Source organism: Anoplopoma fimbria, chromosome 7 (assembly GCF_027596085.1).
Source record: "Anoplopoma fimbria isolate UVic2021 breed Golden Eagle Sablefish chromosome 7, Afim_UVic_2022, whole genome shotgun sequence".
NCBI classification, from domain to species: domain Eukaryota; kingdom Metazoa; phylum Chordata; class Actinopteri; order Perciformes; family Anoplopomatidae; genus Anoplopoma; species Anoplopoma fimbria.
This window is the reverse complement of record NC_072455.1, coordinates 18,030,637-18,057,265: the sequence shown is the minus strand read 5'-3', so window position 1 is coordinate 18,057,265 and position 26,629 is coordinate 18,030,637. Positions and strand designations below refer to the sequence as shown.

Genomic DNA, 26,629 nt, shown 5'->3' with positions numbered 1-26,629 from the left:
GATGCATGCAGAAACCACAGTTGAAAAAAGATATATGATAATGTGGTTTAAGAGAGCATTGAAGGAACACTGAAGACATGAATATTGTATATGTAGAGATGGAGGGGGTGGACATGCACCACGTCTCAGCAAACACCACATTAAGCAGACGTATATGCACATTTAATCTACGTAGACACAAGCCAGCTGACATACACACATACATCAAGCATGACCACCACACACACAGTTTAATAGATCTCCGACTGAACTCCACAACACTCTGATTAATCAAGGTGATGGCTGCCTTGAGTTTAGAACAGAAAAGTAGCTAAAACAAAAGGAAATTAATGTCCTAGTGTGCCGTGTTGTTGTGTGAATCTACCTTTCATTTATTAGGAAAGAGGCAAATGCACAAATATAACTCCTAAATGACTATTTATTTATGTGTGTCACATACAATAATCTAAGTAAATTATTCCAAGTTTAAAATCAACAATTCCTCAAATTTGGCAACCAATCACAAATCCTATTTTTTTTTATCTTCATCTTCTTACCCCAGTTTACAAGTGCATGTTTCAAGAGAGGACTGAGAGACATTTTCATGTGTTCTCACATGAACTGCCCATTGGGACGAAATGACAAACATGTCTGAGCAAATATAGTCCCAGCAGTTGTCAAGACAACAGCAATTTGCAGAGAGGGTCAACACATTTATTGGTATCGTCTAGGCGCTACATCAAGGAAGGTGTGCCTTTTAAATAATTGGGTCATTTAGAGGGTTTCGGTGCTCTGTCCAATATCCTTGAGCCAGGCTGCTTTGGTGCTGACCATAGTTGCCCGAGAAACAGGACACAACAACAAAGACGTGCAAAGTCAACTACCTCTGGACGGGATTCAAATTCAAGAACACTGCCGACATTGGCCGAAAGGATTTCACTCCTTTTCCATTCAAATGACCTGCTTTGCATCATTTTCGAGAAGTCCGGGCAGGATCAAACAAACTGCGGGGTTTAAGATAACAGAACCAAAACTTGGTGGAGGCTAATGTCTTCACAAGCCATTATGGTCAAACTAACTTGAATGGATGCTGCTATGGGCAACCATGTTGGGTATGCAAAGCACTGTAGGAGGTGCAGAGGTTCATTCTCTCCAACAAGGCTGAAAAGAAGTTTAGAAGGGTTCTGGATATTTCAAACAAGACTTTGCCGAAATAGTATCTTTCACATCTTAATTCCATAAATATCTTAATGCTTAGGTCTGTGATCTGCACAATCATTACCAAATATTGTGCCCTTTAAGTCTAGGATTTTGCCTTACTTAGCCAAAAAAAGAACTCCCTGAAGTGAATTAGTCTTAATCCAAAGTGGCCACAAATTTGGCAAAAGAAGGTAAATAATGGTTGTTATTCCACGCTGGGGTGCATTAGAAACTTTATCATCAAAGCGATCCCCAGCTTTTAATTCTTTTGACATCTTTCAGCACTAATACAGTATCTGATTTCTAACAAGCACCAGTGCACCGTCACACAACATGACATCGGGAGGAAAGCAGCGGGTTGCAGGACAACTCGCCGAAAAGTGTTTCTTCCCGGAACAGAGACCAAACCCATTATGTCTGAACCAGATTTATGCCTCATATCTAAAAAGCCAGAGCCACGCGTTACTGCCGCCTGCTGCTCTCAATGTTATTCAAATGAAAGCATAATTCTATTTTCACCTTGCGACTTGTGTGAGCAATACTCCTGTGTCAGCAGCATTTAGTGTCCTTACATTTGTGCCAGATATGTGCTAGCAAACTGGGAAATGAATTCTAAAAATGGGATTATCCTGGAATGTGTTTGTAGTTGCTGGGATTGAGCTCAAATGTAGTTCCCAATCATTCTCCTCTGAAATCTCTCTTCCCATCATATGGAGAATATTAGCCCCTGAGGCCTAATCAAAAAGGTGATATGACACATTCTCCGACAAGTGCAAGTTTTTATGCCTTGATCTTATTGAATACAATATCATCAAATAACATAACAGGACCAAGAAAAAAGCTATGCTAACATCGTATGCACAAAAAAATCCGCACTGCCGCAAGGAAGATGAAAGGAAAAGAGGAAAGGAGACTGTATTGAGTAAGTTGAAGGGGAAACTGGTTAGATGGATGTAGCAAGGCATGTTTGTGTGTGCATGTGTGTGTTTGAGAGGAGGAGGGGGGGGGGGGAGGGCGGCAGAAGGCAAACCTATCATCCACAGAGCCCACCAGTACACTCTGGAGGGCAAACAATCTCCCTAATTGAATTCAATCCAGGCTCACCACAGGAGGAACCGAGGCTAGTGGCTCCATTCAGTATGGAGAGGGTTGGTGGAGGTGGTGGAGGGATGTGTGTGTGTGTGTGTGTGTGTGTGTGTGTGTGTGTGTGTGTGTGTGTGTGTGTGTGTGTGTGTGTGTGTGTGTGTGTGTGTGTGTGTGTGTGTGTGTGTTCATCGATGTGATGCGGAGGGGGAGGGATTCGGCAGGCATGACAAGTGAGTGAGGAGAAAGGGAAAGTAGAGTAAAGTACAAGAAGCAGGGAGTAAACAAAGGGTTGTAGAAGACAACAATGACAAACGGGGAGAGGAGGAAAAATCTCTGCGCGTTAAGGTTTTGGTGGTTATGGGATGGATGGATGGATGGATGGATGGACGGATGGAGGGGGAGGCATGCAAGGAGTGACAAGAAGGATGAAAGCCAGCTGTGCTTTTGCATGATTATTACACTGAAAACATCATTTGCATCAGGGAATGAAATCCAAACACGCTCGGTAGATACGTATGGTTACCGACCAAAAAAGCCCTTGTCGCTGGCGGCAGAAATTAAAGGCTTACCAATGATGTCCCACAGATTTGCATATGAAGATGAGTACCTTTCATGAATCATTTTCATAAACATCCTATTCCACACAAAGAAACAAGCCCAATTGGCCCACATGAATGCTCTTCATTACTGCGCTCGCTGTGTTGTGTATTTAATCTGGGATCTGTTGCGTATTCATAACATGTAATGAGACATTTTCAGCTTGGTCTGATGCAGTCAGAAGTGGTGATCAAAATTGTACAATACCTTGGTGCGAGACGGAGTGGGATTCTTGAGGGTTTTTTTCTCCTCACAAATCCTGTATATCACATTCCAGATAGTTAAACCATGTTCTGTCCTGTAAGGAAACAGGAGAGAGGAAGCAGGTTAGGAGACGGAGCAGGATAGTCTGAAGTTAAATATGGCAACACTTATTCTTTCTGAATACGCGGCGGGGGAATGAATTAAACAGTCCAGCAGGAGGAGCTTGGAATGTTTGCCAACATGATTTCAAGTCAAATTTAACAGCCCTGTGCAAAGCCATGACATAGATTTACTTTGAAAAACAAAAAAAACAAAAACTTCTCAATGCCAGAAGTTTTAGTTTGGCACACAGCCGCCCGCATCACACACAAACTCTATATTTTGCTCTCTTCTTCTGGGTCGACAATCATTAAGTGGCATCTTCATAAATTTTTCAGCTGTTGTCTGGTTCCCACAGTGGTGATAGAGCCGGACGGCCGCTGTATGAAGTGCTATTCAGGTCACATCAGCTTTTAATGGCTGATTTATTGGGGCCCAACAGGGGCTTGGTGATGGGCTGCAGGACAAAGAGCCTGTTTTAAACTGCATTAACACTCTGCAGTAAATATCCCATACAACATTAGCATTTTGATGACTGCCTCCCCCAGTCACCTTTTGCACCCGCCTCGTTGTCCGTCGCACACATTTTGCTCTCCTGCTCTGCCTCTTAGCCTTTGTATTAATCCATATTTTGCATGTGCCACTCTCTTTCTATCAGCCTTTCGCGTTACTCATACACAGGTCTCACTCATCATGCTCAATACAAACCTTTGCTGCTCTGATACCAGTGTGCACAGGTGAAGTGGTTAAGTTTAATTACGGCTGAAATAATGAGCTACATGAACGGTTTCATGGGGATAAATTAAAATTGTATTCAGTGAAATTGAAAGGTGCATTTCTTCTTCACCTTCAGTGATTAAAAAAACATGTCACCTTTCACTCTCTTTATTTAGATGCAAACTATCTTAACATGTTTTCCAATTAAAGTTCCCCTGCAATCACACAAGCGATGAGTACCAAAGCTCTTGTAATTGAGGTTATATATAATAAACTCAAAAATAATGAATCTGTAGTACTCTGTTTAATATGCTCATTAAGCAGATGTTGGATTCAAGATCATTTAAAAAAATGTATTTTACTCCAACCTATTTGGGTGTTCTGTCACATGTCCACATATATTTTAATAGCACTGGCACATGCTTTAAAATGACCTTCTTTGTCAATAATAAGTCATAAACAAAGACAAACAAAAGTGGAAAAAACCCTCATTGTGAATGTCGGTCCCAGATCACAAACACTGAGTAAAATGGTTCCATTGTTGTTTTTCTAATAGTGCAGAGATGCTACAAATGAAAAATGGATCTTGGCTTCGGAACAGGTGCTTGGGCCGTGCTACATCAAATCTGCTCATTATATTTGATCAAATTTGAGACTTCGGTGGCGGAAAGCAGATGCCATAGGTTGATTCGGATTAAACCGCTGAAGCATCTGCCAGTCATTTAGCCGGCCTGGAAGTGTGTACAAAGGAACACAATCACACCGATCCTAACCACAAACTGCTGCACAAAGTAGAAACAATTCACAGAAAATTAAAAAGATTATATTCTGGACTGTTTAATGGAGTGTAGCTGGCTGTCATCAGCTGCTTACACCGGATCCTCTTGTTATCCAGACTTAATTTACAGTTATTACTGCAATGGTACAAATCTATATTTATACATTAATTACCTTTTCTGAAACCCATATGCGCTGATCTTTCTTACTGGGCAGAGACACTGTCAGAGTCCAATTCAAACTTGCTCTCTTATAATCATCTGTGTTTAAGTTCTGGCAGTAGATGAGAACTGAAGCTCCCAACACATCTTCAAAGGGTTTTGGACCGGAGAAATGTACACCAGGCAGTTCCAGGCACTCAAGGCGATCTATTAGGATGCTCATTCCAAAAATATGCAGTTCTATTGAAGTACGAGGCACGGATGACCCAATGTGACACGGTCTGAGATAGCTGCTTATAAATCCCTGGTTGCTGGTTAATGAAAGCATAAATGTAGAGTTATAGCTTTAACGCTGCAACAACACCGTATAGCTGGCATGAATGCTGAACTATTTTGGAAAAATATCAAATTGTCATTTTTCTGAGCAATATTGCAATTAGGTAGTGACGGTTTGAGATTTTCACGGTACGATAACGGACTGAGAATATATTGTATGTATTTAACGACACAATCAAGGAATGTAACAGAGAATATTTTACGGCGTTTTATAATAAAATACTTGATAAAAAAAATGCACGTAACTAGCAGCATTAAATTAACTACTAAATGAGTGATAACATAAGCTGTGAGCCTTTTAAATATGTCCTATGATTAATAACAATTAAAATATACTGTAGGCGCGTGAAAGGGCAGCCAGACTGCTCCTGCCTGTAACTCACACATACTCACACTCACTCAAATTTAATCATGACTTTCAAAAGTGGGATAATGTATACAGCTGCAGCTGTATAGTTGCGATATGTTAATAGTGATAAACTGCTGGTTAGTCACGCCTTGCCATGTTTTTTTATCTTGGACAGACAGCCCCTAATGTAACTGTTGACGCCTCTCATCCGAAGCCGTTTAAACATTTAGCTTCTCATTCCTGCGGTTTTATGTAAATGCTTCAAACCACCTACAAGCTTCCTTAGTGAAATTGCGGTGAGGTGGTCCTCTAATTTGCTTATGTAAAACAATTGACATTCATGAACCAAAAAATAAAATGTATATTTTTTTATGAAAACATCTTTGTAAAGGTCATTTCAAATAATGCTAAACACAATTTTCATGTTAAAGGCTGCTGGCTATTTCTGAGACAAAACTTACAGTTGGACTTTGGTTTCACATTATGTTATTTACTTTTTATTGACTGCTAAGGATATGCAACCAGTCAGTATTACATAGAACACAAAGTGATGGGACAGAGTTTTGTTAGACTGTCAAGGAAGCCAGCCAGGATCACTCGATATCTGCAGGTGAATGATTTCCCATTGCAGAAATGCACAAGCCCAAGAGGGGCTTTTATGTAGGAACGTTATGGCATTAACACACACAAAAACAATTGTTCTAGGTGGTGTGACTTTGGCTCTCTTTCCATAATATTACGTCACTATACTGTTCTCAGTTTTTCAGTTTTCATGGTGAATGTGTTTTCTAAATATCCAAGTTATGAAACACAGTCTGACTGTCCTGCTTTCACTGCCAGGAAGTCACATTCGAATTTGATTTCACACCCCAAAGTGATTCATTGTGGTGCAGTCTGCTGGATATCAGTGTGGAGTGTGGTCACAATTGCAACGGACCATTTTTCTGACCACGCCCGACAGTAATGTGTCTAACATGGGTGTAACAATGCCTTTCTGCACTGACAGATATTGAGTTTCATCATCCTTTATAGTGTTCAACCCAACAAAACTGAAGAAAAAAAAAATAAGCGGGGTGAAAATGGAAGCTTTCTTGGGATTATACCATTCTAAATATCGTGTTTGTGTGCAAGCATTTGCCACAATGTAGCAGCTGATTGGATTCCCTTGAAAGCATACCAATGAATTAGTTGATCTTCCAGTCTGAAAAAGTCTCTGTTGATGATGAGGAACTGTTTGAATTTATCAAATGTTTTGGAGCTGGCCACTGCTGACTTAAATAAGTATATAAAACACTTGAACTTGAGTACAATGTGTTTAATCTAAAAAAAAAGCCTACATAGCTGAACAAAAGCATTCAAAATAATGTTTCTTTCGAACTACTACTTGGTAAAAAGGAGAGATGAAAACAAACAAAAAGGAGCACAGGCCTGAGGGTGACAAATCACTACTGAGGAAAAGAGTGACAATGAGAAAGTGCACCCTCTCTTATTCATGTAAATGAAACACTGCTTTTCACACTCAAAAGGAAGGTTAACAGTAACAAGAAGGGGATGAAATCATTGTCTGCTTCTGTACTACTGCATATGTTGAGTTTGCAGTTACCTCACTCTCTGCCTTCACGCTTTTTCAAGGTAATCATGATGAAAATTACAGGGGCGTGAATTTGACCAAGTGTAGAGAACAGGGCTAGGCTGGCAATACTCTTCCTGCCTCAAGGCCAAAAAAGTTGCTGCAGTCGTAGGGCGTTCTTCATATACATTAGCAGCTCTAGTGCCAGCTTATCATTGCTTGTCAAAGAAACTGCTATCAAGAGACAAAAGAACACATGAGAAAGCAGTGGCTGGTGGATGCATGCAGCCGCTGTATGACTGATCCAAGTCGACAGCCTGTGGTGTGTCTCTATAAAAGCATTTACTGAGGCGCGGCACCGTGGCCTGCCGAAAGCTCATCAAAGAGTGGCTTATTTTATCAGCCAAGTGGAAAATGTGCTGAGGAAGAGGGGGAGAGGCAATAGTGAGGAAGTCAGCGAGAGTAACTAAGCTATTGTGCCCATCGCTGACCCAAACACCAGCGTTACAGTAGTAATGGCGGCTCACAACAAAAGCTCTAATCGGCGGAGCAGGGCTCAAAATTAAATGACCCCACGGTTGTAACACTGAAACTGACGAGCTTGCCTGTGCATGCTGATGCCAAAGGCGAAGGAGATATGGTTAATGAACAGAAATGTATTGAAAGGGCGGTATATTTTACAAGCAGAGCCAATCCTGAGTAGCCTATATACTCCTGTGTGAAGAATATAAATACGCGCCGTTAGTGCTTATTCGACTGCAGCTATTTCGTACATTTTACGCACTTTCAAAATGAGCTGCTCTCGGAGACAGAAATAACCAGGCTTCACAAAGATCTGTTTCCCCCCTCAGGTAGACTGCACATGTACGAGTATAAAATACCATGACGTTCATTAAACGTAACAATCATACCGCGCAAGCTGTGTGGAGGAGTCTGCATATATTTTAAGGTTAAATCCACTTAAAAAAAAAAGGTAAAGGCAAAGGAGAATAATCCATCACTGCCTCAGAGTGTGAAATACAAACAAGCCCTCTGTTCATGTAAATATAACAAATCGTATCACACTGCTATTATCAGTTAAGTAATCATAGCCTGTCAGGGTCTGCTCATTTGGAGGGAGGGGACAGCTTACCATCCAAATTCAATGTGCAGCATTTATAATGCATGGGCAGCATGCCTACCCCCAAGGGTCACATTAAATTCAGGGAAGCAGATAACAATTGACTGAGGTTGCTGGCAACTGCACGGGGATAATGTAGACTTACATGTCTGCCTTCTCGTTCTTAAGTCTCACTCTAATTATCTAGCTCTTCCTTTTCCCAGTCACCCACTTGTCTGGTGTTGTGGATTATTTCTCTCGCATCTTTCTCATATTTCTTCTCCCTACATCTTTATCATCATCATCATCATCTCAATGTGTTCCCCCAGTCCTCATTTGTCTCCCAGACACTGTGTTGGAATAGCAATGAGACGAGGTGAGGAGGGACATTCTACAGCCCGCACCCCAAAGACTTCCTTATACACGGGGCCCTAATTGGCCCTAATTGGAAAGGGATGTAGGCTACTATGTTCTGTGCGCATATGTATTCTATGTCCATTTGTTGGAGTCTGTGGAAACATACAAAAGATAGAGGTGATGAACACACAGCCTCCAGCATAACGCATTCAGCTGAAGTGGTCGATAGCACCTGAGTTTTAAATTTGTATTCGTTGGTGTGTGCAAGCTTGTGTGTTTGATTATTTTATGTAAATATCATGTTTTTGTTATCCTCGGGCCCGAGATTGCTTCTTAAAGCCGAAAGAAGATTTCTGGTATCACATGATCTCACCCGGAAATCCCAGCTCATGGCGGATTCTTAAAAAGCTTTACGTCTATGGCGCCCAATACTATATGCATGAAATGTATCGTCAGAAAACAAGCTGTGAAAAATGCCATACATGCTGGGGCCAGGGAGCTGTTTACGCTAGCAGGGGAATATCATTATGATAATCACGCATGTCTTTATTTGGAATACATACATATTCCCACCACGATGACCAACCTTGCAGCAGAACATAAAAGTCAATAGAGGGGAAAATTGTATGGGTGACACTAGTGGGACTTGACACCATAGGTCCTTCACGAGGGTGCGCGTTGTGTGCATTCGCAATGAGCCATTTAGCATTTTTCTGTGATGGTAACGCCACACAGAGAGGCACATTTGTTCTGTGGAGGGTTACCGGCCAAGGCCATGGAGACAAGCTCAGAGAGACACAGAGGATGTACTTGAGATGAGAGCTGAAAGACATAAAAAAAAGAGGATTACCTTCAATGGACCAGAAGTTATAGAGTTCTCTGATGCCACAAAAGTCTTTCTGAAACTGATTTAAGGGCCAGTGTGTAGCATTTGAGGGGATCTATTAGTAGAAATGGAATGTGATATTGATTAGTTTTCAGTTGTGTATAATCACCTAAAAGATTATTGTGTTTTTGTTAGCTTAGAATGAGTCTGTCATATCTACATAGGGAGCTGGTCCTATTCACTGAGTCCATCGAGTTGCACCGCAATGTTTCCACAGTACTCTACAACCAGAACCAGACAATGGCCTTTCGCGTTTCTACGTTCCCTGAAGGCCACCGTAGTTCTCTACCCGCTATCAAATGTGGAAAAATAGAAAATGGGGTTAAATGCCAACAGTGTCATCGTGCGTTTGCTTATTTTGAAAAAACAAAGATAGACTATACATTTTCAAGAAGCTGGAACATGAGACCGTATTTTCTTTGATTACAGTTATCAAAAGGGATTTAGATCTTTCCTTAGTGAATAATGTGCCAATTATTTGTTTAAATAATGGGTTGATTGTTTGGTCTATGAAAAGTAATACAATCATGACAAATGGTTCAAAATCTAAAGATATTCCTTTAACAATCATAGAAGTAGCAAATATTTACATTTAAGAAGCTCATTGATCAAAATCATTGCCATTCATTTTCCACAAATCAATTAATAAACTGAATGTTTTAGGTCTAAAATGATTAATCGCTGATACAAAATAATTGCTGATAATTAGAATCATTTCAGTAAGTAAACCACACATATTTGCTAAATGGAAGTAAAGGACACCATTTCCAAAAATGGTTGCCCTCTCAACTCAAAACCAGAAAACCTGCAACTGATTGAAGCAGCGGATCGGGTTACGGGTAGTTTACTTCTGAATCCTGTTTCCATGTGCGAGCGTGTGCACTCCAACCAACCTTCTGCACCCTTGCCCCCCAACCCCACCCTGACAAATATGGAACGTGACCCTTTCTGAATTCTGAAGCCGACCTGCACACTGAACATAACCTTGGCCTAGTCAAAGGGAAAGAGGTGTGTTTCCAATAAAGGCAAGTCTTTGAGTGTGTGTGTGTGTGTGTGTGTGTGTGTGTGTGTGTGTGTGTGTGTGTGTGTGTGTGTGTGTGTGTGTGTGTGTGTGTGTGTGTGTGTGTGTGTGTGTGTGTGTGTGTGAAAGAGCATGTATGCAAGCTCTGTGCTTATGAGAAATTCAATTGTGTATGTCCTTGTGTTTACGTCTGTATCTTTACATAGGTCTGCGTGACCATATGTGTTTATTTGTTCCTATATGACTGCTTCTAGGTGTGTGTGTGTGTGTGTGTATTTGTATGGGTGTGCAAGGGTTCAATAACCATGTGTGCAGCAGGGGGGCTCTGGAGTGTCTCAGCACCCAAGGCGCCAAGGACATGGCTTGACAGGTGTGTGTGGAGGACCTAGAGGTTTGCAGAGCAGCAGCAGGCAGCAGCACAATGTGCCCATTGAGGCCTGGAAGGAGACAACCGAGATATCGCAGGACCCCTGTGAGGAGGGGGGTGGGGTTGGTCAGCTGGGTGCATGTCAACCTTTCACTGTGACTACAAAGAAAGACATAACTATAACTGCATCAACACAGTAATGGGCTGTGTGACCCCATGTTGGGTAGCTGTCCGCTTGTATTTGACAGATTTAGGTTGTCTACAAACTTTACTTTTGACAGATTCTGCTGAGATAACTTTGACTATTGAGGCGAAAAATTGGGTTTAATGTGGAAATACAGGTCTTAATAGGTGAATGGATGAGAATAGAACAGCAGTGGCATTATATAGGCCAAGAGTGAAAACACTTGAAAGACGTATACCCTACAATACAGCACAGACTGGTTTTTTTTTTATTAATGTGCCAAATATGTCAAAAGGTAAAGAAGCCATGGGAAAAAAATATATTTGCCCTTTTCTTAAATCTCAGAAAAACAATTTCCATCACCAGTTATTTTGCAAAAATGTAAATGTTCAACAGCAAATATAACTGGTTTGACTAATTTACAATTTGGTATTCATTCCCCATTTACAAGGGTGGACGAAGTGACTCTTCAGGTGGCAATATTTTTTATTATCTCTGATATTCATAAATGGTGAGGAAAAGAATGGCAATTTGAGTAATTTAACTACAGAGGCCTTTATGCCCACAGACACTGAATTAAGGTTTCAAATCCAGTCCAATGCATACCAATGCACCGACACCCACACCACACACACACACACACACACACATATATACTCAGACACTCAGTTTCTGCTAGACCATAAGAACTCACACAGCAAATCACTGCGATGCACAAGCTAATGGCAGGATGTGACAGAAATGGCCATTGTCTGGGAGAATTGCATGGCTGTGTGGTCCATACGTCCTTAACGCACATCTGACAAGAGCTTTTAAAACACACACAATGCCACCGGCACCGCTATCCATGCAGAAAATTGGACAGCCATCCTTCAGCTCCGACATAAATCTGTGGGGTAGCAAACCGCACCGGAGAGCAATATAGTATAGAACGAGTCTCTGCTGAAACCCAAAAAGTAATTGAATCGGGGAAGAAGAGGTGGGATGGGAGTTGAAGGAAAACATGTCGTATGAATTTGATGCTTTGAGAGAGAATGTTTTCAGGAAATATGCGGCAAGGAAGGACAAGTCTGCTTAAATGCTCTGTGAGCGAATGCTTTCAGGAAATATGCGGCAAAGGAAGGACGAGTATGCTCAGAGGAATAAGCGACTAATTATCACAGTGGGAAAAAAACTGCTGAAAATTGGGAAATAACCTGAAAAATTCTAAGTTTTGTCCTCTGTGATTATGCCCTTTATAGAATCCCAAACCCACACATGCCTTTCCTGTGAGAATTCCTCGGCTATATCCAGTCCCACAACATCCGCAAGATAACCTTAACCTACACACGTTGTTGGCATATACTACACACCAGAGGTGTCTGCAGCAGCGACCTCTTACTCCCAAGGCTATCTGCCCACTAAATCACATTTGTAGAGTCATATTAAACACGTGGCCCCGAGGAGAGTAAGAGCTCAGCAAAGAAGGATAGGCATCTTTCTATCATTGAAAGCCTTCGCTGCATTATTCCATGCTAGTAGCTGACGCGATAGCATAAGGCAATCGACTGCTTTAATGTAACATGGTGGGGTGAGGAAAACGTTTTCTATTCTTCTTGGGCACAGCGAGAGATAAGGGCCATGTTCTCATCGGGTCACCTGCAATGAGCAAATGTGAGTGAACTGAATGGATGGAAAGAGAAACAGTGGCTAGCCTTGCTAATGCAGGGCCGCACAGTGTGAGGAAGGAAAAGGTGATAACGCTTGGACGAAAAAGGGATGCATTGGAAAAGACAGAAATTAAGTTTGATGCTCTGCAGTATGTGGATTTGCTGGCAGCACAGAACAAGGTATGGATAACCTTTACGCTCCACTCTGAAAGCTCCCTTAGAGACCCCCAAAATCCCACCTCCCACATCAGACTATCCCCAAAAAAAGGTCAAATTTAGTCGTCTTAACAGGGAACTGCCAGGCAAGGAGAACAAAAGGTGGGGTGAGGGAGGAAGGAGAATCCAGAAACAATCATAATGGTGAGCAGACGTGCGCTATGGTTACCAATGCTCTATGCTCAACTGAAAGGGGGAGTTGCACACTAATGGAAAACCAGATATTTGAAGCAGCTAGCACAACAAGAGCAGAGCCATCACCACAGCTGTCTCGTTAATCCCAGTATCCGAGGTATTAGATCCATCTAGATGATTCTGCACCTCACCATATACGTCGATGCCAGTCACAGGGATGCAACTGGCAATGGTCATATTAATTACAGTGGTATAATGCCCTAACCTACATTAGTGTTTAAGCTGCCTAACCCTAACTTTATATTAACAATGATGGATTTACTATAACTACATTCTTAATCCAAAACATATCGTAACAAATAAAGCTTTCCCCCAAAGAGAATGCAGGGTTTTGCAGATTAATCAAATATTGGTGTTGTTCCATTGTGTTTAAGGGTTGTTATAAGTACGCACTGGTCTTCATATTGTCAGTTCACATGACGAAATGGCTCCTAAATTTCATATCAGTTCCCAGAGCAGTTTAAGCAATTCCTCTGACCTTCTTGCTTTTTACCCGTTATGGTTTGGCATGCTGTTTTTGTTAGGTCATCGAGGAATCGGGTCGAGGGAGTCATATTTCATTCTTTAACTGGGCATAATAAGTCATTCCAGCCCTCCAGTGGAGGTAACAGTATATCGGGGCACCAAATGGCAAACCTTTTTACAAGTCTCAGAAACTATATATGGTGACAGTCAGTATATTTTCTGGTTTCTGTTACTTGGGTCATGTTTAGGTCGGTACTGAGGTTTTAGAGAGGTGTGGAGGTCATGAGATTGGTTCAGCATATTTTGCATGCCATTAAAATGTAATATAGGTAATGGGTACCAAAACAAACTGCCAGTGCATGGTAACAGACACAAGGAGACAGATGGCTGCCGGAGTGGGGTTTCTTATGCATGACGAATTGTCGCATCTGCTGGTGCGACTGTGCAAGGCGCGCGGTCAGGGGAAGTTCTCAAGAAAACAGGAGGAAGCGTCATCTGAAAACAAGAAAACAAAAACCAGGCTGTCATCTGTTTCCAAAGTAGCTGATCTTTTAAAAGTCCCAGGTGAGGTGACATTCTGCCAAATAAAGGCTTAAGATCATTGGAAACAGCACCTGCAATGGGCATACATCCTTAGGGGAAAGCTACGGAGAGAACACCAAGGACATATCAACAAGCTTTGCCACAATTTGTCATCCAAGTTACAAAAATCCACACCAAAGGTTGGCAAAAGTTTGTCAGATGTCAAAACCGACCACAGAAACCATCAAAACGCTATCGAGGTAAAGTGCTTGTGTGGCCTCTTTCCAGACCTGCCTTAGTTCCCTTACAATTCCTAATTAGATGAGAAGGATGGTTTGATGTACATGCTCTCATTGTATTAAAAAGAAAGGAGGAAAAAAATGGCCATGCATGGAGCCCCCCCTTATTTGCCTGCAGTGCAGCGATAGAGAAGGATACAATTGTGTGTGTGTGTCTCTCTCTCTCTCTCTCTCTCCAGTGCGTCTACAGATGCACAGAAAAATCGATGCACAAAAAGCACTTCATTCCTGCTCAGTTTCATCCTTTATTGCCAGTATAATTAAAAGTGGCTTCGACTGACTTTCCAATCCAAATCTCCCCGTCAGCTGGAGGTGGCCTGCTCAAAGTCATGAGGGCTAAATTGAGGGGAAAAGGTTTCTCTTGGGACTGTTATGACAGCACGTATATGCAGGACTCATTTTGATTGTACGGAAGGTCGGGTTATTGACAACTGCTTTTTGGCAATTCACTGGATGAGCATGTGCACGTTGTTTGCATTGACAGATGCTGATTTTTACATTTCAGTAGGGGTCATATTTAATTATCAGACTATCCTAATTTCACCCCACACCCCCATCAAACACTGGGAAATTGTGACAGCAGCAACTGGCACAGAAACCAATGCATCTGAAGCCTCTTTTATACAAGTTGTTCATCCCATTTAATTCCCATTTCTACCAAAGCAATACAAAGAGTATGAATCATCTTACATTAATAACACCAGTTTAGAGATAGAAATTAGCAAATTACCTGTGTGTAATGGCTGCATCCAAGCCACTGGACCAGTTATTTCTGCTCTGCTGCAATTGAAAAGGTCTCTCCAGCTGTGTTTGACACAAAGCTGGCTTACAGAGGCTTACTACTGACCAAAAACATAAACAAGATTACAGGAGCCTAACCTCTCACAGCGCTCACAAGTGACAACAGAACCTCTGCTAAATGGACTTTTGGTCTGGAGCCGCCGAAAGTAGTTGGATGTCTTTCTGCTGCGTTCGACACCTCTTCGGGAGAGACTGAACTGATAAGAAATAGAGAAACAAAGCAATCTTTGTTGTCTATACCAATCAATAACAGGCTGTTCATTAGTAGAGGCTGTATGGCACACAGAATTAACAAAAAAGGGCAGATCAATGATTCAAGAAAGAGAAACCATACAGGCAGAGGTGTAATGGCTGCTTAACTGCAGCATTCCACTGATGACTTCCTAGGCAATAACTACACATACCTTATTATTCATTAAGGGCAGAAATTCCATAAAGGGTGAACCTAAGATGGCCTTAGAGAGCCCATTGTCTAGTGTCATGCTGCAGATTCATATTTTCCATGTGGAACTAGCATGCAACTGTGTTAAGCTATTGCTCTATGTCAGCCTGACTTTTAGTTCCATTTATTATGTATGAGAGAGTAAAAGGGCTCCATGAGAAGATTATAAAAGCTTAACATTTTGATGAGATTAATCTAGCTATCAATCTTTGCATGCATACAGTAGTGAACCAATTATAATGTGGCAGTCGATGAACAAATAACACTGTGAATGTTATGTTCCGGCTGCTTGACAATCTTAAAAACACATTATCAAGCAGAATTATTCTCGCACCATCCACCACAAGAACATGTATTTCACGTTAAGTGCTCAAGCGAGGTGCGGACGGGGGGGGGCTATCAATGCAGGATTACTGTGGACAACAGGAAGGGAGTGGATGTCAGTTGCCTGGAGAGGACGATCTGACATCTCAACTCCCACTGTCTGTCATTCTGTCTTCCCAATGATGTATGGATGTTATACGGCACCGCTCTCTAAGCATAACCAGTCAATACTACCATGCTGAGGAATTCTATAGAGAGACAATGGGAGACTGTGACCCTTGTTACGGAATGACAAAAATCCATGAGGGTGGTGGGGAAAAGGCGTGGGGCCTAAAAGAGGTAGGGGGTGTTTTTTTATTATTCAATATCACATAATCAGCAGTCCTGTGGTGGATATTGAATAATTAAACACTGCAACAATATCTGAACAAATACTCTCAAAAAGCTAACATAGATCCATCTGTGACTAGAAGTTTTGATAATTTACAACATTCCAATACATTTATAAAACACAACATATAATTAGACATATGTATAGTATAATGTCAGAAATAGAACAATGGAGTACTAGACGTGTTTCCATCGTTGTCTCTGGTGTTTACACAATCCAAAGGCCTTTATCAAGACAGAGGCAAGCTTTCAATGTTTCTATGTTCTCTTTCAGGACGCACACAATGTAAAGTATTGTAGGCCTTCAAAATATAATCTAATTTAAAAGTAAAACGCAAAAAAAAACAAAACATTAAGATAAGTGCATTATATGAGGGAAACATACCGAGCAGCCAGTTTAGCCTTTGCCATTGCAGCGCTACCTGACCTGACTTTATATTTTGAAACGGCGTTTAAGCATATTTCTGCTCGCAATCCTGAGACAAAAAAATAGCCACTCCCTGTCAACCCCTCAATGTGTGTTTGTCATTAACCAGAGGGAGGTCTAGAAAAAAACAAAACCAAAATTTTCAGTCTGGCGTATGAAAAGCTCGATCCAGTCCTTGAACCACGGCGATGTCCTTGCGTAGGCAGACGAGAGGAAAAGGCCCCCCGCTTTCGAGCTCCTCGCCCCTGGGGTGGGGGTGGGGGGGGGGCTATGTTCATGCCTGCACGCCAGCGCCGTTATCTGCTGCTTATTATTTGGCTGAATGAGCTGCAGCGGGGCTCACGGGGCTCGCTTCTGACATAATGACTGATTACAGTCTTGTGGCTCCCCTCTAAGAAATCCCACAGTTGCCACCATTGTGCCGCGGCGGCTCAGCATCACAGGCACAGACCAATGTACGAGCGGACGGCGAGGAGTGGGGGTAGCTGGTCTTTTCCAGTGACAGCGTAACTGCTACCCGGTCCTCCAGCTGTCATGACTGACAGGGACAAAAGTGGTCACCTGGGTGATCAACCACTTGTCATCAGGTGCCTAGTTAACAACTGCTTTTTCTAACTAATAGGCTGAAATGGGAACATTTGCAAAGCCAAATTGCTAGAAAAAATGTGACTAAATGACAATCCATGTATTTGAATCGCACTTGAATAGTAAAGAGCATATATGCTACTTCTCCCTGTAGAAATGTGATACATACTAATGCATACAGACATTTAGCCCATTAGGAATTACAAGTGTCACATGCACCTTCCATAATTCACAGCCTTATGAGGACAGCAACCAGCCTTACCTATGAATGTGGAATAAAGATATGCGCAGGTGTGACAGCAGTATGAAAACAACACAGAACAGGCTCTGTCAATAGCAAAACGGTTTCCAAACAGGAGAAGTCATTCTGTCAGCACTTTTCAAACGCCAGCTTTCAGGCAGTCAATTAAGTTCAAGGTGAGACAAAAATGTGTTGTCATTTAAACGGTTTTGCTCCACTGGGGCGGTGCATCAATTCAGTCATCTTCGTTCCAGAGGTGACAAAGGGCTGGCAGGGAGGTTTATATTTGTGTGTGGATACACATCTCTGCTGTCATTATACCAACCTGAAATGAAGCAGGATAGGAGGTGTACAAAGCACACAGAATTAGAGTGCTAAAAAAAGACGGGAACAAACAAGGGACTACTCTTTAAGGAGCCTGTTGGCTGAGGCGGTCGGCACTGCCAGATCCCACCCCCAACTCCCACACTCCTAAATCCAATCCTATTCTATTGATTAGGAAAATCAATTTGGTCGAAGTCACAAGCACAGAGGGAGATGCTGAAATGCTGCAATACATTTTGAAGTCACAAGTGGAATCAGGCTCTGATTCAACCTTGTTTAGTGCACGGCAAATATGCTTTCTCTTAATTAAAAAAAAGAGTAAATGACCTCACACAATAGAAACAGAAATCCTTCATTGTGGAGCTACCTACCTGTATGAAAAATACTTTAATTTTCCACCTACAGAAATGCTTCTGCCCTCTGTAAATTGTATTAAGTATGAATGGAGAAGTGGTATTTTAATCGAAAAGGTTTAGCGGGATATTGTAATCACAGTTCTGCAAGGCATTCACGCTTTGTGTTCCATTACAAGCTCTTTTGAAGTGGAATGCTGAAAGTATGGCATAATGAAAAAATACTGTAATGGAATTTTTATCCAAACATGAAACTTGATGTTTTTCAGTTTGCCCGTATGTTTCCAAGATGTCAAACTACTGAGGGGCACAAATGGATTACCCAGGGGCTGAGGTTGGGGCAGATTGACTAGAACGATGTAACATGACTACTGAAAACGCAGAACGACAACACAGAGTAAAAAAAATACATGAAGAGACAAATCGATCACAAAGACACGCCACAATTTGTTGATTGTAGCCATTTTGTTTCTCTTTCAGTGTGGGGGTCTTGGATCTTAGTCCCATGCAGTAACTGTCGGGGGCATCATATCTGCGCCCAAGGGGCCCATTGTCTTTTGATCCGTCAATGCTGGGGAGCTGCAGTTCTTCCCATCATCCAAGTTATACAGTAAATAGTTTTGACTGTTTTAAAGACATCCATAAATGAATATTCTGTATAAATACCTGGTCCTATCTAACTAAATTGATTACTTTTACTGCCATTATCCCATTAGAATAGTTTTTTTTCTGTCCTGCTTTACTATTAGTTGAAGGTAAAGTTTTTCATAACTGGTGTAAGATTGCGGGTGCAAAGCTCATATGCCCGAATATTTGCAGATACGGCACCATGTGAACAAGGAAGCTTCATTTCTCTTTGCTGGCCAATTAGTGGTCAGATCAGGAGGTCCCAGTGGTTTAGGGAGGCGTAAATACTAACCGTCATTTCCATTCATTTGTATGCGGCTGCAGGTGCACTACCTTATTATGTATTCAAGCCCAAACCTGCCTCCCAAACAGGCCATAAATTAACTTCTTTTAGAGCTTTGGTCTCAGAGAAGCATTGCATCTTTGTTTGAAGCCTCTTCACTAGTCCAAAGTTCACGAGGAAAAAGAACAACCGGAACAACGGAAAGCAATCAATTTTGTGGCAAAAAAACTTGGCGTCATACCGTAAAATGCACATAGACAAATGTATCAGATTTCACAGCGTTGTAAAGAGTTTGATGTACTGCGGCTCAGTCGGGCTTTGTCAGTTTGATAGCTTTTGGGCACCTTTTAACACCACCAACGGGGTCGTAAGAGTGGCTTGGATTGCTTTAAATGCTAAGTTGACATTTTTGGGTCCATATCTGCACTCGAGAGCCGAGAATGTATCCTTTTCACTCGTAGACATTCATTTTCCTTGGGCCAGTTTAGCCTTGGTGGGGCTACGGTACACAATCCTAAAAAACTAACTTCTCTTTTTGCTAAGAATGTCAAGCTGATTTCTTCAAGTGAGGGGCAACTAATTAGATCACTTGTCTTATCTGGTCAGACCTACTGCAGTGGCCCTTATCTGAAAGAAACAGTCTTATTAGAATCATCTCTGCAATACAAAGATGGCATCTCCATTTCCATTCATAAAATGCACAGCTGCATCTGCACAAGATAGTTAATGCTATGCGCTCACGTCCCCTTGGCATGCAGACTTTGTCAAGTGTTAAAATGTGCCTGCTAAGTGTTTTGACCCCCCTGGGGACAACTTAACTACGTGTCAAATTAAGGGTGTGGGGGTGGCTTGCAGATAGCAAAACCTGCAGTCTAAAGCATAAGAATTGTTTAAAGCACAATGTCACTGGCGATGGTAACGTCGACACTTGAGCTTGACAATGTACCAGCCTTGCAGGCCTTTATTAAAACAGAAGATTAAAATGACGTGCCAGAGGAATTCAAAACATATTGGAGGCTGAGTGTGTTCAGTCCAAGTGACAGTACAAAATGGCATTGTAGCCCCAATTGACTTAATGGTTCACCAAAGATATTATCTCCTACCTCTACCCAGCGGGCCTCATACAGGATGCCATATAAGAACAAACTTCCTTAAATCTGTTTGTATCAAAAATGTTTTCTTAATTTGTATGTACCAAGACAGGAAAAAAAAACTATTGTTTTTACAGTCCACAAATGGTTTGTCCAACGCAAACAAACATCATTTTTTAAATTCTGGGAGCATTAAAACAAAGCATGAATATCTCGTTATCAAATTAAGATTATTATATCTATCAGAGCAGATTTGGATCTCAGTTTTCGTATTCATTGTCAGGATTCCAAGTCAAAGAGGCGGAGCTAAGGACATGTTTCTATAACCTAGCCCTATCCTCAACACAACACAAATCCTCATCAAAACACCACACACCCTTTCTTTCACATCCTAACCAGTTTGTGTGGTTGTAAACCTGCCACAGAGAAAGGGCTTGGAATTAATTTGATAATTCCCATCATCATGTTAATAATGATAGGTGAACTGGTTGAAACGAATAAGGGTGATGAACAGACGGTTTTGATTTTTTTTACTTTTTGTCAATGAAGCTGTAGCTGCCTCACACCAGGTTTTTCAAACTACTTATCTGACATTAGAGCAGCAGTAGATGATTCTTATCACAAAAAGCAGGTTGCATTGTACTTTCGACTTCATTGATCTTCAAAGACCGTCTCATTTTCCAGTGTCATTCAAAAGGCTTTGATAAACACAAGATGCCAAACTCAACACCTTCTTCTGTAACATATATTCAACAGCATGTTACAGTGCATGCTGTATAGCAGAATATGCTATTCTAAAAAAGACTTTTGTGTGTTTTTTACCGTCTTTGACTTCTACGCTTTAAATGCTACCAAAAATTGGGATCCATTCTTCACAGAGCTATACAGAATCAAGAAACTAATTGTCTGTTCTTTCCATCAAGCACCAGCTGAAGTCTCCATCAAAACTGTAACCTCCATTTCCTTCAGGGGGTTGTGAAAGCTTGTGTCAAAACCTTTGCGTCCAAGCTCTTTATGAGACAGGACAGCTAAAGTGTTGAGAGGTGTGGACCTCGAGGACCTTTCCTCAGCCATGTGTTTTCTTTTTGTATTTTCAGCTTTTGCCTTTCTTCTTTTGTGACATTCCTGCCAGAAAAAGGGCCCCATGAGACTAACCTGTCTCCCTCCTAACAGCATGATAACTCTGGTCTTTTGGACCTTAGAAAAACCAAGGGCCTCACTGAAGCAGTGGGTGAGATTTGGCTCACAGGAATGTTAATACAGTACAGAGGGTGGCAAGTCTTTTATATATATATATATATATATATATATAATATAGATAGATAGATATTTATACTACAATGTTTTTAATAACCAAGGCTACCTGTCAATGGGGTTACACTAGAGATGTAACCGGAGCTTGTTGCTAGCCTCAGTGCTAATCCACTAGCTGGTTAGATTGGGTCTCACTGGTCTTCAGGACTAACAAACTGTACACACACTGCACTGCTACGTTCACAGCTATAATATTACTGCTGACTTTATACTCCCCATCACACACACGCTCTCTCGACCGGACTCTCACTAATGTTACGCCAGGCCTGCAATACGGCAGAAACCCTGACAGATTATGCAAGGCCAACAGTCAACTGAGAACCTCACAGCTTAACCAACTGATGCGGTGGAAACTAAAGTGGCTGCATGTGTTCACGACAATGCACGCAACATTGTGGCTGCAAACTCTCACAGGCGACTGTGATGGATTTAACCTCTTTGTGCATCAAGTTATGGTTGCAGGGTGACGAGAGGTTAACGTCACCTTGCTGTAGTGGTATTGGGTGCAGTTGTGTTGATGTAGTGCTGTAGGAGTATGAGTGTTGGAGCACAGTATCGGGCCTGATACCGATTCTGGTATCAGTGCAACCCTAATTTAAAAATAACAGGGGAAAAATCTGCCAGAAAATACAAAGCATCATCTCCCTTCTCTGAAGATGTTTCTGTGAGGCTTAAAATACCAGCATCCAGCATTGGGTATAAACAATCATTCAACTGCAAAATATGTTTCAAAAGCAATCATTTAGACAGACTTTGTGAAAATTCACGATTCTCTTCTGATGCAGTCCTTATTTTCTAACTTCAAATGTATCATGCAGTGCTGCCTATGTTAAGTAAAAAAAACTAAACTAATCTTTAAAATACATTTAATGTCATAGATTTAAGATAAAGATTTCCATGTAAAAGATCTGTGACTTCTGGAAACCATGGTCTTAAGTAAAGTTAACTAAAATGCCCCACAATCGCCCCCCCCATAATAAATTCCACTGTGGGTAACGAATAACTATTAAAAAGGGATTACTGTATATGCAGCTGTTAGAAAATCCTTGTTATTAATGACAACGGTGGCCGTCAGCATCATGTTCGAGCACCCGAGTATCAGCTGAAACAGTGAATATCATATTCATTACATTACATTACATTACAGTCATTTAGCAGACGCTTTTATCCAAAGCGACTTACAGTCAGTAGTATATTACATATCATTCACCCATTCACACACTGATGACAGGCTACCATGCAAGGTGCCACCATCAGACTCTAACTAACATTCATGCAACATCCAGTCCACACCGATGGCAAGCCTTCAGGAGCAACTTGGGGTTAAGTGTCTTGCCCAAGGACACATCGACTGCCGAAGCCGGGTATCGAACCACCGATCCTCTGAATGGAGAACTACCTTGCTCTCCACTATTCAGAATAATGTTACCATCTTTGTATGGACCATTGGCTCTGTGATACTATCTTACAGCATTGTAGTACTCGAGATAGGTCTTGGTCTTGACCGAATCTTTACAGGGACTTGTCTTGGTCTCAGACAAAAAAAGTCTCCAGTCAAGATCAACTGTCACTAAATTGTCTGTACATTGTTTGATGTATTTGTTAACATCATTACCTTGATTGGATGTAAAACTTCCTGCTTACAATGTAACCAATAACTTTACTAATTTGATAATGTGTATTACTGTTAACAGCTGTCATAACTCCCTATACCCCTTCACAAGCAATACACCAATATAGAATATTGTAATGTCTTAGGTGAATGGTAAAACATGGAACAGGGTTACCTGTATTTCAGCTCCTTAGTATTTGTTTGTGTTTCTGATTTATAGAAAACAAAGGAAAGTTCCACACATAGAATTCACCGCTGCAACGCCTTTTGATTATCTAATCAAGACGTTTCTCATTGTGCACAAATAAATACACACATACAAAGTATATATGGCAATTAAATAGGTGATTGAAAAGGATTCTTCATTTGATTTCTGTCTGTATTTTTATGAGAATGTGGATCTTTCGACATTCTATCGTAAATTTGTCATGCAGTGTGGGCACACACTTGTCTTGTTCTTTTGCTTATTTTTGGTTGAAAATTAGAAAGTACATTTAATTACTGGTATAAATCATATTTCATTGCAGAGCTGCCTAACAAATTAATATCCAAATAGTCAATTATTTGGGTCCAGTAAATTGTTACATATGGTGCCTTGAAGTAGACTGTGCACAGTATCTCAGAGCAATAATGCAGTTTGCAGTACCTAGTAGGACATGTTCAAACCCAAAGATATCCAGCTTAGAGTTCAAAAGGCTAATTTTCTTTTGAATGACAAAATCGATTAATCAAATAATCCTTTCAGCTCTATAGCAAATCCAAGCCATTGCAATGGATTAATTGAAATGAATGGGAGGAGGAGTGACCCTACATTACTGTAAGTAAAGCCATGGTGACCATCAACTGTGCTGGAATTGTAATCAATTTGCAAGTGTAATTCCTGACTGCCATAAATGGGTTTAAGTTTAAAGCTTTTGTGGTCAGTACCTCTACCGACTCTTTTGGACTTTGATAAATAAAAAACGCCAATCAATAGTTTCCCTCATTGGTGCTAATGTCCATGGGAATATGAAAAGTAAATCTCAACCAATCCACAGTCTTGAATCACTGAAAGAGATGAAAAAATGAACATCTGAAAAAATATGTGCAGTATGACCTTGGGCATTATATTCAATATATAGTGGAATGCCAGATCAGTACAGAAAAAGCAGTTAGATGGACATAAAGGTATTCATTCACTCAGCAATTCTTCTACACTGCTTTACAGACCAGGGTCGATTAGTATTTTGGCATGGCAGGACAATGAAGGTCTCACTAAAAAGGGAATTTGCCGACTTTACAGTTTAAGGTGATGAGTTTAAAACAACAATAGGTGCCATTCGTAAAAAAATAAAAAATAAAATCCAATTTGTTGCATCTACCTTTAACTTGTAGCACAAAAGATGTTGATGATAGATAAGAAACGTGTGAGAGTGGCAGAATACTTTTTCAAATGGTATTATTTGAAGAATGTACCAAATTGATACACCAGTAAAAGCCCTCACTGTACATAATATGTGCCATGCAGCTGTAGCCTCACATCAAGCTTACCTAATGAAGATATCGAAGAGCCCATGTCCCCAAATATAGCACATGTACAATTGTGACTCGTGTTGAAAAAGGCAAAAATCAAGTCAATTAAATAGAAAAGAAGGGCTGAAAAATGATCTTATAAAAGGTCTCTAATAATTCATACAGTTAGGTGTTTTTTGAAGGTTAAGGGTTCTAACCATTTCTGTGAATGAAAAAATATATATACTTTCAGTTTCAGGTGAAGAGAGAAACATTTAACCGCATTGCATGGCATAAAAGGTATAGCGGAAACACTCAAATATACTGGATCAGTGTGTACCCTTCCAGTTTTCATTTGTATTTCTAGCACTTCCTTTACCCGAAATAACCAATTAAATCAATACATAGCACAGTGTCTCATATTCAGACCACCGTGTCCTTACAATGGACTGCAACATAACTACAGCATTACGTAAGGCAAGGGAACAATTATTCTATTTCCACACAGTGCCGTCCCATCAGGCATCACACCAGATGCTAAGTTCAACTGATGTTATATTAAATACAACCTAGATTGTATTCCACAAGGCGCAGCATTCAGCTGAATCAAAATGGATGAGACACAGAAAACAAAGTGTGTAGGTTTACATAACCATTTAGTCAGAAAGCATTGAATGTCCCCTTGAGTTTCCCCTGGTGGAGGAAGTCAAGGTTTTTACTGTTGGTAGAGGAAACTGTGTGTGTGTGTGTGTGTGTGTGTGTGTGTGTGTGTGTGTGTGTGTGTGTGTGTGTGTGTGTGTGTGTGTGTGTGTGTGTGTCATCTGCTTGAGGGCCCTTCTACCAATGCAGATTATATGACAGATGGTGCTGCAGTCCAGGACATAATGAATGTAATTGTGAAATAAGGATATAACCAGCAATAATGTTAATGATATTCTGAAATAGGAGGAAAAATACATCAAGGAAGTTAAGTCAAACATCTAATTCACAAAAAGCCAAACCCTGGCCGAAACAACTGACAGATACGCTTCCAAGTTACCAGTGTTATTTAGGCTAAAATTCAAAGATGGAACAATTTTCCAATCATTGATTTGGAAATGAAAGGCATCATATTGCAGAGATGAGGAAAAACTTCCGCTCTGATTCCAAGTGATAGGCTTAGTTACCTTTTCCTCTTTGATTTTGATGTTGAAAGACAGTATGCTGCCCTCACATCAAAGCATGCGGTACAACCCTGCACTTCTATCAGACACAGGGCAGCAAGTCTTCCTCTGCAGGGGCATCCGTTCACTGTTCCCTCTTTTCACAGTCTCCATTAAATAATGACATTTGTTGTGTAGTATTAAAAAAAAACAATAGTAATACTTTTTAAAAGTGTATATAGATAGATAGATAGATAGATAGATAGATAGATAGATAGATAGATAGATAGATAGATAGGATTATATATTATGTGGAAATTCTACATAGTCTGTAACTACATTCCAAATCCCTTGCCTATTTTATTCTTAGCAAATAATCGCCTGCATATATCCTCTCACCTCAGTCCATTTTGAACAACAAACTGCAACAGAAAGCACAGGGCCTGCATTGGTACGCCACTTGATTTTCCTAAAGACATACATGTTGTGCTTTTACAGTCAGCTCCTGCCTCGGCCTCAGCCCCATGCATTTAAGAGCTACATATTGAATTCAAAGAGCAAAAAAAAAAAGGAAATGCTGTAACACAATTCAAAACAGCATGGCTTCATGATGCAAAAAAACTTCACTCATGGGTATGCATCAAACATGGAAGTTCTTTTGCAAAGCCAATTTCAGATTGTTTTAAGCACCATGTGAAGGACTCAAAAGACCCTTTCACTATGCAACAATTCTCCGGATACCTCTGATCTGTATCCCACAGTCTGACAGAACGCATTAATTAGTCCGACAGGAAATTGAATTTTTTTGATTTTTTTTTCATATTGGCCATCAATATGTTGCGCTGAT

The 26,629-nt window shown here is 40.9% G+C and overlaps 1 protein-coding gene across 2 annotated transcripts in view; it reads right to left on the bottom strand.

Moving 5' to 3' along the window:
- LOC129093018 (adhesion G protein-coupled receptor L3-like) overlaps positions 1-26,629 on the bottom strand; it is a 211,525-nt gene that overhangs the window by 175,168 nt on the left and 9,728 nt on the right. For both annotated transcript variants that reach the window (XM_054600880.1, XM_054600882.1), the window contains exon 3: positions 3,070-3,160. The gene's annotated coding sequence lies outside the window, so the exon portion shown is untranslated. The remainder of the gene's footprint in view (positions 1-3,069; positions 3,161-26,629) is intronic.